Raw genomic sequence first — 12,150 nt, forward strand, 5'->3', positions numbered from 1 at the left:
TTTTTTTGGATGGTTGGTGTGTTGCTTTTTTTGCAGAGAGTGTTCTTGGATCTTTTTATCCAGCCCTTGCCTCTGGTATTTTGGTATACCGTGTGAGTGTAACTTTTTAGCCTGTCCTGCAGAATACATAATCACTTCCTGAATGCAATGACATTCCTCAAGTAGAAGTTAGTTGGGATTTATTAGAATTAAACAAGAGAGTAGCTCTTCTGCACAGCTGAAAATAGTGCGAAGATCATAATTTGTAAACAGACTTGGCAATCGTTCAGAGGGATAAATCACATGCTTCACTGAAGGACAGTTTTCAAATTTACCTTTAACTACTTGTACCTTGGAGTTATTGGAAGGGAGGTTTGATGGCTATGCTTTTGATTTGTTAATACAGAGTTGTTAATTGAAAACAAAATTAATGGTGTTTTCAGCAATGACAGTAAAGCAATTGCTTTGGTCCTTAAAAACAGTTTCTTATTTGATAAAGTAGATAAAACAAAAAACAATCCTAGCATCTCATTATCTATGGGTATTTTTAATTTACTTTTTCATAATATCGGAAAGATTTATTATTTTATTCTGAAAAAGATAAAAGATGTCTGATCATTGCATAGGTAATGACAGTTCACTTAGTGCCTGACTGGAGCTTTGAACCAAATTAATTATTCTTGAAGTCATTCTTTTTCTTTTCTTTTCTTTTCTTTTTTAATTTTTTTAAAAACTTCCACAAAACTGGAAGTGAGAAATTACCTTTTCTCCTCCACAAAGAACATCAAAACATAATACTTCATATATTTAATCTTTCTACTCATACTTTTTTCCTATAAGCTTCAGCAGTAAATAAAGGAAATGGCATATTTGTGAACGACTTTAAGCCATGCTCTTACTTATCCTTCCTCTCTGCTTTGCATTCCCTGAATCATGAAAACAAGAACTTGATATTAAGTATCAGAAATGAGTATGTACCAGTAACTTCCAGTAGTCAAACAAAACTCCTGTAACTTTGCCTTGTATCTGAAGAAATTCAAGGAATACAGAACGTAACAGATCCTGATTTTTTAACTTCTATGGCATAAACACATACTCAAATTCTATGTGCATATTTTGTGTATATAATGTGTGCAATTGATTCTAATTAATGCAAGCATTATTATGCATATTGACATCACATATGTCAATCACACTATCATTTTGTCCCAGATTTTTTCTTATAAATCTGTCTATATTACAGATTAATGCATGGGAAGTCTTGATAAACTTATTTCCCTAAACCTCACTGCTTATATAACACACTCAGGTTTTTTTGTTTTGTTTAAGAGTTCATTCTATTTGCGCGCTACTAAAATGCCATTAGAAGAGATGAAAGGTTTCAAGCACCACAACGTCCAACTTTTAGTTGCTTTTCACACTGACTGTCCCATAATCCTGCCTAAAAATTTACTTCAAGCTGTTATCAAAATCTCTATAAGTGACATCACCTGTTTGTCAACTATTTAGCTGTGTGCCTGTCCATCTCTTTGCTTTATTTCAGATAAGTTTCAAAACAAATATAAAAACACAGTTGTGCAATCTGCTGTGCCTCAAAAGAGACATGGGGAGCAAAACTGCTACTTTTACAATTTCAGTTATAGGCTAAGACATCCACACTCCCATAGGACTCAGTAAGAACAACAAGCATCACTTTACTATAACAAATTTTTAAAAAGAGGGAGTAATACAACCCATCCCTCTGAAAGATGGAGATAAGAAATGGATTGATTCGTTTAATTCCAAAACAAATATATAAACAAATAAACCAAATGTGAAGAATGAAAGTCCAAACACATAATAGTAAACAAATTGTAGAGAACTTAACAATCTTATTCTGAGTGTGTACATGCTGATCTCTCTCAAATCACCTCTTATTTTTTTTTTTTTTCCTCTCAAATTCCCTCTACACTTGACTGCTTTCCCTTATCGCAACTTTTTCTCCATAAATAACAGACAATGATTACTGGGACAGGGATTCTCTGTATTTTATCATTTGCACAGTTGTGGGCACAGCAGGCTCTGCACTGCTGACCCCTAGGTGCTATTGCAATAAATACAAACAGTAAGAACATAGCCAGTGTTCTATCGAAGGAATAACAAAAATTGCAAAACTAAAATCTCATATTCTAAAAGTCTGTGCATGAATATCTTTGTTAGTAAGATGTGTTTGTCCTCTAATAGCCACAGTGTTGCTTGAAAGTCTGCCAGGTTTGCCACAGGTATTCTGAATGCTGGTGCAAAAACTTCTTACCTGAAACCACTACGATAAAACTTCTCACAAGAGCTGTTATGTCAGCTTCCCATGTGTTTGGGATAGGATTAGCCTTACTTAACCTTAGGCAGGCACAATACAGCCTATACTTGAACCACAACTCCTTTGGTAGTGAATAGAGATAGACACTTCTGGGGAGAAATCTTTTCACTTTAAGGTATATATCTCAGATAAATTGAGTCCTAAAAATGCATTTTTCTCTCCATTCAGTGTAGATAAAACATTAGGAGCCCAGAAACAGATGTCAGTACATCTACGTACACTCAAATGAATCCTTATCCAGAGAGCCTAACATTGTTCAGAAATGATTTGTAAGCAGTAAGAAAGTATCACAGCACAGCTGTGTGACCTATACAGGGAAACCATTATATATTCCTATATTCCTCTAAGGAAGAAACTGTAAGCAGCAACTTTCCTGCAATGACCTGCATGTGAAATATTTGCTTACTTAAATGTATTATCAAAGAAATACAACTAACCAAACGGTAAATTTTTAACAAATGGCAAAGATGCAAGATAATATGCTCAAATACAGAGCTCATCAGAAGGTGTAAAAGCACTTCTATGAATCTGCTCTTCACAACTTTCCTGCGAAAAGTAGATTATGACAGATTTACAGATGGGTACCTTTAAGTATAGAAATAGGAACTGCAAAGCCTTGCTAACAGGGTAAGCTATCAGTAAAGCTAGGTTTTTCATTTCTGTCCTGTTCTCTGAATGCTATGTGACACTGACATTCTGAAAAGGGTACTTAACAGAATCTCTCCTTTAAAAAAATTAAGGACAAACAAAAAGATTAACTTAATCAAAACAATAATAATAACTAATAATAATCATACAGCTTTACCCTCCCCAACTTTTATTTAAATGTTCGTTCTTTAATGTTTAAAAATGAATATATTACAAAATCCATATGCTTTGAATATCCTCTCAAACTGATCCATAAAGCATGAGATAACTAATTCACTGACCTTAACTTCATGATGAATGTGCTAAACTTTATCAGTCCTACCTTGTGCTGCAGGAGCTCTTCCACTTGAATAGCAAATATTCTTTCTTGCTTCACGTTTGAATGGTATCAGCAAAGAAAGAGTTGTCTGCTTGATTTGAGTTCATAAGTAATTTTTCATAGCTCTCTGATTTTTGCCTTCTCACCATCTCACATTTTCTCTAGCTGCTAACAGTACTTTTGGAGCATGGCTTCAAAAGAGTTTATGCTGACAAAGCCTCACCTAGACGGACTAAACAATGTTGGATTCTTCATGGCAGATTAGTTAAATACAATTTAAAACAGAACTGTAAACTTTTTTTATATTCACATATCTGAGAAAACGTAACTTTGACTGCCAGCATAACACTACACAGACACACATGGATGTGAGTGTGATATGGGGTTTTTGTTTGTTTGTTTTCAAGAAAAACAGATGATAAAATTTATTTTCATTTAAGAATGTTCATTTGTAATTCAAAGGCAGAAAACTTCTCTATACTACTTTAGATCTGAATTTCTATCCAGTGCTGAAATTAAGAAAAGCCAAACCAGCAAGCAATTGTATTCCCAAATTGGAGAGAGTCAGAGACAGAAGGAGCGGGAGAGAAGAAGGATGCATCAATTGTCAGAAAAACAGCATATAAAACGTGATGTTTGTGTTGTCATTCAGTGCAAAGTGCTCAGATATCAATAGTGAGGTCATTCAACAAAAATTCTGCACAAAAGAACAGGTTTTTTTTTAGTAATGACTAAAACTCATGTAAATATATCTACCAATGGATATCACTTGACTTGCATACAGCTTGACCTCCCAACAGTCACCAACAGAACTTAATTTTATATCTTATTTCTTACATGAGATGTTTCCTACACTTAATTTGTCAGAGATATACTGATTACTGAGATACTTTGCATCAAGGTGTCCCTGCCAAATGAACTTCTCACTACACTAATCTTCTTTAGAGTCTATTTACCTGAAGCTTTATTTCACGTATTCCTTCTGATTGAATCTATGAGTAGAAATAACCATCAAAATCACAGTTACGCTATAAATGCTTCCTCCCTAAAACCAATGCCTAAGACAATTTTTACAAGTTAGCTAAAAAAAATGCTTCAGAAAAGCCTATAATGCTGCAATACTGACAGAAGGAAATATGTAATTGGCTCCTTTGAAAGCCTCATCAGATGATAGATGGTAAATATCTTTTCAGATATAGTTGTCCACTTTAGAGGAAAATAAGTAAAAAAATTATTTTCCCAAAGTTTTTTGTTTTGTTTTGTTTTTGTACAGTTAAATGTCACCAGTGTAAAGATAATTGGCAATTATTACTGAGGTAGCCCATGATAGTTTCCTAAAAGTGCATTTCAGCTTAGAAAACGAAGTTTCGTGATTTCTTTTTATTTTTTCCACCACAGGAGATTTTATACATAGTTATAATTTAAGGTACAGTAGTTTTGTTGGCTTCCTTTATATAGTCATGGTATTTAAATCAGTTATTCTAGTTATTCAGTCACTTAAAGTTCTTGAAATTTGTCTGCCCCAAAAGCCATCCATGAAGTACTAAGACCCAGTACGCCTTTCTCCAGCATTTTAAGTAGCTATTTATGCAACTGTCAAGGCAAACAACATGACTTAATTTGGTACAAAGGTAAAAGGCAGGTTTCCAGTGACTTGCAAAATAGTGCATTCAAATGGGAAAAATTGTGATAGAAAAGCTTTTTCTAATGAGAAAACTGTGTATTTTTAGAGTTCTACTGACACCTGATAGGAAAGAATTTCAGAATGGCTGTTATACAAGTGTGTTTTTAAACATCCTTGTTCTAAAAACATAGGCTAAAAACAAGGATATAATGAACTCAACAGTTGGGGGGAAAAAGCATTAAATTTTCCTGGTTCTTTGGCACAATAAATGTTGCATATTTATGTGATTTTTTTTTTTTTTTTAATATACATACACAAAGGTACCTAACAAACATGTAACTAAGCTTCTCAACTCTAAAAACAGCTTAAAAGTAAACATTAAATTTCTATGTGAAAATTCAGACTTTGAACACACATTAAAACTGCATATTTTATCAGCATTCATCTTTTTGAATAACTGTAGTGGTAAGTCATAGCCTGATACAATGATACAACACACCTAGTAGGAAGGCAGGGCCAACCCAAGGCATGCACCTGAGTGACTGGAAGGAGTGAAGCCAAGATCCACCCCACGTGACATCTCATTTAAGAGTGGTGGTGAGGGCATCTCTTACTGGGTATCCTTGCCTACCTGCAGCCTTCTGAAGGGAAGCAGCTCTTTTCCTTCATTTCTGCACACACGCTGCTGCACTTGGGCTTGTTCTTGTTTGCTGCAGCCAAAGACTTTGCCACCCTGCTATTATTGTAGTACTTTCAATCCTATTAAAGCATTACAATAACAAAGCAAATTGGTTAAGTAGAATGCTAATTTCTTTTTTTCAGAAACATCAGTATGTATTTCAGCTGTTATTAATTATCTTTGTTTTCTATGACATCCCTCTATATGGATCACCTTGGAATACGCCTCAGAAATAAGAACAAAATTCTGGGAAATGTTGTACTCACTTGAAAGCTAGACACGTCAGACTTCTTTGCATGTATTTCTGCAGCTACAGATCAGCTGAAGACTAACAACATACCACACAATTTGTGCCATGTGCTCACTGAGGTCTTCCTTTTTAAAAACAAAGTTAAGCCCTGTGATCCGAGTTCCCAGGATTGTAAAAAGCCAGATTTTCATTTTTAGACTATCAGCTTTCACTAGCAGGAGTGATGGGAAATTTTCCAAGATTTATTCTAGAGTACGTGCAGTTGAAAGATTTTGCCCCTCACTACTCACCTCTGTTTTGAAATTATCCAATGAACAGGAAGGAATTTGCCAGCCAAACTGCATTCCAGACCAATTACAACCAGCTGGAGCATACTTTGCACAAATGATTAAAAGAGGTGAAACGAATGTGCTGTCTCTTTGAATGCAGTCAGCAAAAATGTAATTTTAGTTGTTGCTGGGCTGTACTAATACATTGGCAAAAGCATGATCTCTTGTTATAAGAGATAAATGAATACTGTTTACATGAGATAAAAGTCCCCAAGAAAGTCAATGTAATACAGTGACAGTAAATTAATTTGAGAAAAACAGATTTTGTATCAAAAGGGAAAATAAAGATGCATCTTAGAGAGAAAGAGAGAGAAAGAAGACTGCATTAGTGAGCATGAAAGAAGTAATGAAAAGTTTCCTCACTCAAAAGCACGCAGGCATAGCTTGCTTATCTTGGGCGGTAAGTCTTTTAGTTCAAAATACTTTTCTTTATCCAATGATGAGGGTCTTGCTTTTTCAGTAGTGCTTTCAATGTCATTTCCAGTACTAACCTGCAACATTACTTCAGCCAAAACATGTTAAATGCACACTTACCCTCAGGACAACACAGATTTATGGACGTTTTCAGATTTTTCACAATATTTTTTTTTCAGAATAATTACATAATTTGGAGAAAGAAGCACAAGCATCGCAATTCTATTTTTTTGGTTGAGTCATTTTACCATAATTTGGACTATACTACAGAGCAGGTTATTGTTATTTCAAAGCAGAAAGTAGGAATAAGTTAAACAAACCAGACATAATTTGGGTTCAGTGAGCAGGTTGTACACATCAGCATTTGTCAGCTGTTGGTCAGACAGTCAAGCTACACCAAACAAATCTTTCTAAGCTTTTCTAAGGTAATGTTCCTGTCATTCACTCAGTGGGTTCCTTCTCTGCTTGACTAGGCTCATAGTAATAAGTGACCCTGATAAAAGCTCTCACTAAATGATGCCACCAAACATCAAGGAATACTAAGTCATTTCAAAAAAACCTCCAGGCTCTGAAATAAGTGACATATTAAGATTTCAAAACTTGCTATTGAGATATTCTAAAGTATAATTGAGATTTCAGAACACAAGAAACACATTGTTAGTGATACACATGAAAAAAATATTTGTGACAATTATGTCTTTATGTGCCTTCTACATATTTGTTTTTCTTTTTAGTGTGACCTATTATGAAGGCTTCATTACACTTAAAAAAAAAAAATAGCCACTAAAGAAACATGTATGAAATTAGAAGCTCTATCATTTCTAATTGAAGAACAGCATTACAAAAAAGAATATATGAAAAACTCCACTATGCGGGCCCATCAATCTCATATTGCTGTTAGTGGAAATAGAAGAATCTGTTTAGGAATATCATCTTAGTAACTTCCTGTGGTTCATTTCCTTGATACTTCCCCAGTGTCCACAGGTATTGGATTAATGATGTGTTAGAGAATTTATCTCCACTCGTTCTCCCTTAGAATCTGTTTTGCATGAATTCATAGAATCCTTTCTTAAACCTGGAAGTTCACATTCAGTTTTAAAGTTTACCAACACTGACGAAATATGTATCTCACAAATAGTAATCTAAACCATGTTTGCTTTTGAGAATAGTATTTTGTTCTGCCATTGAAGATCAAGACACACTTTAATGAACTACTTGATGGGTAATCAGAAACTATTTCTTTACTATTCTTTATTTCTTTACAAAATTAATGTTATTGAGGTAGTGTGAGATCTTTTCTAAGCTAATAGTATTTTATAAAGCACAGTTTAAAAGGAAAATGATTATTTCATTCCAGATGCTTCAGTTTTAATTGTGGTTTGTGGGTTTTGTTGTTGTTGTTTTGTTGTTATTCTTGTTTTTTTGTTGTTGTTGTTGTTGTTTTTTGTTGTTGTTTTTAATATACTTCATAAATTTAAGCGGATTTTATTCTGGTCATTTTGTATCATATAAGAGTAAGTATATGCTTTGATTTTTAATGAGCAGAAAGTTGTTAGCCATTTTTCATAGAGGGCTGTGACTGATTTTATTTTACAACCTTGGCTAATAGATAATTAGGTGTTTCACTCAAATTAGCTCTGACACAGCTGGAGGCAAAGTAGAAGGAAGCAAAAAGCTGGCTTTTGCCATCAATTTTATACTATCAGCTTCTGAACACCTCTGTGAAGCAGCTGATAGGAAACATTGCACTGGTTATGCATAACCTGTCTTTGCATTTTGTTAATAGTATACTCAATTTTTAAGTGAAGTGTAATAAAAAGATATGCAGAGGAGGAGGATCTCCCATAGAGATCATTAAGTGGATCATTGAAGCTGCACTACTTTCAAAACACATTGGATCAGGTACTGTCTTAGGCTTCATACAGACTGCAGTGTCATCTATTAGTATTATCACTTCAGCTTAAATCCATCACAGCACAACAATGTAAATTGTGACTTGCCTCAGTCAATCTCCTTCTAGGTTAAGATCAACAGAGTTATTCAGATACATTCTGGAGAATAACCATTTCCTTATGCTGAGCACCCACCTTTGTGTGGTTTTACTTAATCGCCAACATGAAATACAGTGGGAGAAGCTGAAGAACTAATGCTACAAGTAAGTAGTAAGAGCAACTCATAAAACCATCAAAACTAGGAGCCAATTAGGCACAAACTGCCTAACATCATATACTGTGTTCAGGCAGAAGGTATGAAAACTAAACTAGCCCTAGATGTTCTGCAGCATTGTGCACAAAATCATCAGTTCTCATAAATCACTAGTCTCCATTTACATAAAGTTATTAGCATTTGAAATATTTACTCTTCAAGTAGAGCTGAAAAAGGTCATCAATCCTTAATCATCATAGCTGTAAAGAAAGCACCTGCATTTTTCTTTATTTATCCATCCAATTATCATTTACCACAGCTCAGGGACATATTGTTTTTTTTTTTTTTTTTTTCCTTTCCTGTCCTTTGAATCAAGGATGCTGAAAGTTACTTTCATATTATGTTGATGTGAGATTGCATAGTATGACATATTTAGCTGAATTTAGAAAGTTGGTCAATTCCAACAAGATACCAATATGTAATTTCATGTTTATGTAGTAAATTATACCATGCTTATGTATTATGTAGTTTCTGCCAAAGCCTCGTAGGTTCTCCACTGATTATTCTCTTTTGTAAATCTTGATTATTTCCTTATAACGTCTGAAGAGAAAATCTGATTAGTTTTCCTCGTAAATAAATATTTTTGAATTTACTAGTGAGTCAGTATATCAAAATAGACACAAAAAGACAAGAAAAACAGAGTCTAATCATCATTTCAAATGTAGAGAAGTATCTAAGCAGGTAAGCTACACATTTCAAATTACTCAGTCTCGGCATTAAACGTGCTCATTTGACAGGCATTTGCGATGTGTAGGTAGAAGTAGTTGAAATCCACTTACCATTTTTGCTAGTTCTGCTATGTATTTGTGTACTTCCTTTTTTGCAACCTTCCCACATCATTTTTCCTACCAATTAGAAATGGTCTATTTGACAATAACTTTTGACTGACTAATTGAACCAATGTTTTCAGAAATTAAAGGATTAAAGGCTTATTTAAGCAGCAGCTTAAAAAAAAAAAAAAAAGCAGATTTTTTTTTATAAATAAAATGAGGAAAAATTTTTACTGAGCAAATATTCTTAGGAATTGATTGTCCCTTTCATGTCCAAATGCCATAGGTATAGCTTCTGGAGATACAGACCCAAAATCACCCCCTTCAAACACTTCAGACACTAAAGTTCATAAAGCCTTGTACTGATGGCCTACAATTTGAGATGTCTTATCTCATTGATGACAAACTTGTTAACTTACATCACTTCCACCCTCAGAGCATCACCAGTAAAACACTGATTTAAAAAATATTTTAAATGAATTATTTATGTTAAAATAGTTGGAACTTACATATATATCTTACAAAAATTTCATCTAATTTCAAACATTCTAACACATTACCACCATCTTTCCAAATTTTACGCAGTTAATATGCATTTTTTTCCTGAACCAAGTGACAGAAACTTTCTGTGATGTCAGCCTATCTTCATTGCTGCTGTAATCCAACAATAACAGCAGTGATGAGGTTGTTTGATAACTTTATATACTTTGTAGTGCTCTTCCAGTAAGTACAATATATATAGGCCACTGAAAAATAATGCCTTCTATTTATTTCCATGGAAACTACAACAGAAACAAAGAGCGCAATAACACAGTTTGAAAGAGCAGATTCTCAGCTACACTATTTTTCAAAATGGTCATCACTGTTAGCTATGCTATCTTTATCAGAGATGACCAAGAGCCTGCATGCCACACTCATAAAAATCAGCATGGTCATCCAGAACGTCTCTCATCTATCATGTCACCATTGTCACTGCTGACATGCACCATCTACTTCAGCTGGGCAGTCAGCCTTGTTGCCTTCTTGGAGGATAACGCCTTAATCCCTTTGAAGTAACCAAAACAAAAAGCCAAACAATCAGGGAACAAATGTTATCATTCTCACTTCCAACAATCACCTGATAACTGTTCTCTTCTCAACCAATTGATATCTTGCTTCTTCTGAACTTCAAGCCATTGATAATACACGTAGGCCCCCTCCAATGAGACAGTTCCAAAGTTTCTTCCTTCGCTGCTGTCTGCAAACTGATATTGTGCTTTCCCTAATTTATACATTGGCTTTCTTCCAAGTCAGAGAATCCAGTAAATTGTTTAGTAACACTTCCTTAAATCTGTGGTTGGCTGTGATCTTTAAAACGCAACCAAGTGATGAAGCTTAGTTCTGAAAGCTAATAAGGAATTCTTCTGAGAAACCAGCTATATCCATGACTGTCCCTAGGGAGAAACTGAAACAATGTCAAGCAACTCTTCTGGTAATTTTTCGAGGGGAAAAAATGTAGAAGGAAGGAAACAGTTGTCCTTCACTAAGTTTTTCAGGACTGACTGAAAAACATGGAGGTTTTTCAGGTCCTGGAAACATGTTAAACAAAAAATGATCTCAAAGGAAAAACTAAAATAAAGCCATCCATCCAAAAAACAAACAAACAAAAAACTTCTCTTATACTTTTCCTTTTCTGTAAATGCCAGTAATATGTTATCTTTTTCTGCCAAAAATAAATTATATCCATGAATCTTAAGTTGGTTTTCCCAAATAAAGTAATTCTTCTCCTTAAATTAAAACTCTAAGTTTTAACTATGAGTTTGGCTTTCTTTTACATTTTGAGTGATTGTATTTGCTTTTTTGTTTTGTTTTGTTTTTTTTTTTTAACTATTGTAAACCTAACCTTTGCTTATATATGTAAATGCTTTCATTTTGTCTCTTGTCAACTTACCCTGGTTTCAGAAGAGAAATAGATGTCATCAAATAAATATGCTTATTGGTCTGAAAGAAAGTTTGTTCTTAACTCGTACTGGTTGTATCTAATAGTGATTGTGAAACACAAACACAGCATAACATAACATTTAGTCAGTAGGCCAATAAAATGCTTTGTCTGAAAAACAGAGAACAGACACAAAGTCATATCTCATAGCCATTCCCTTTCCACATTCATCTGGTAGTTGTTAAAAACACTAAGTATTCAGAAATTATAACAGAACTCACGTTCCCCTGCTGAAAAATACAAATTATACTTAACTGCCTCTAGATTTAAGAATAAGTTTGGAAATAACTGGCGGCTTTAGAGATACATGTATCTTACTTTCATACTAACTTCATTTATGTTTATGAATTGATCTGACAGTAACTGCACTAGTGCTTGGCAATTGATTTCAAAGCTAGGCTTCCCTTTTTTGATGTTTTTCTTCCTCTCAGAGGTAGTGGAAACATTTTTGTCACTTCAAAATTTCATTCTTTTTTAGGATGTGTTAGAGCTCCAAACAAATAGAAGGTGGTACGTGATAAAAACTGAATGGGAAGAAATGTAAAATAATAGTTCAAGTAGCAAATAGATTATTAGATTTCAGTTTACCTAAGACTGCT

At 34.1% G+C, this 12,150-nt stretch overlaps 1 long non-coding RNA gene across 5 annotated transcripts in view; it reads right to left on the reverse strand.

Annotated features, from left to right (window-relative positions):
- LOC116226087 (uncharacterized) overlaps nt 1–12,150 on the reverse strand; it is a 94,434-nt gene that overhangs the window by 10,749 nt on the left and 71,535 nt on the right. Inside the window, exon 1 of one of the 5 annotated variants that reach the window (XR_016466361.1) lies at nt 5,558–5,658. The exons of the other annotated variants lie outside the window; for them this stretch is intronic. This is a non-coding gene — a long non-coding RNA (uncharacterized LOC116226087). Of the gene's footprint in view, nt 1–5,557; nt 5,659–12,150 lie in introns of those variants that run through there. 5 annotated transcript variants of the gene reach the window in all.

The sequence above is a fragment of the Phasianus colchicus genome, chromosome 4, assembly GCF_987193195.1.
Source record: "Phasianus colchicus chromosome 4, bPhaCol1.hap1.1, whole genome shotgun sequence".
Lineage (NCBI taxonomy): Eukaryota > Metazoa > Chordata > Aves > Galliformes > Phasianidae > Phasianus > Phasianus colchicus.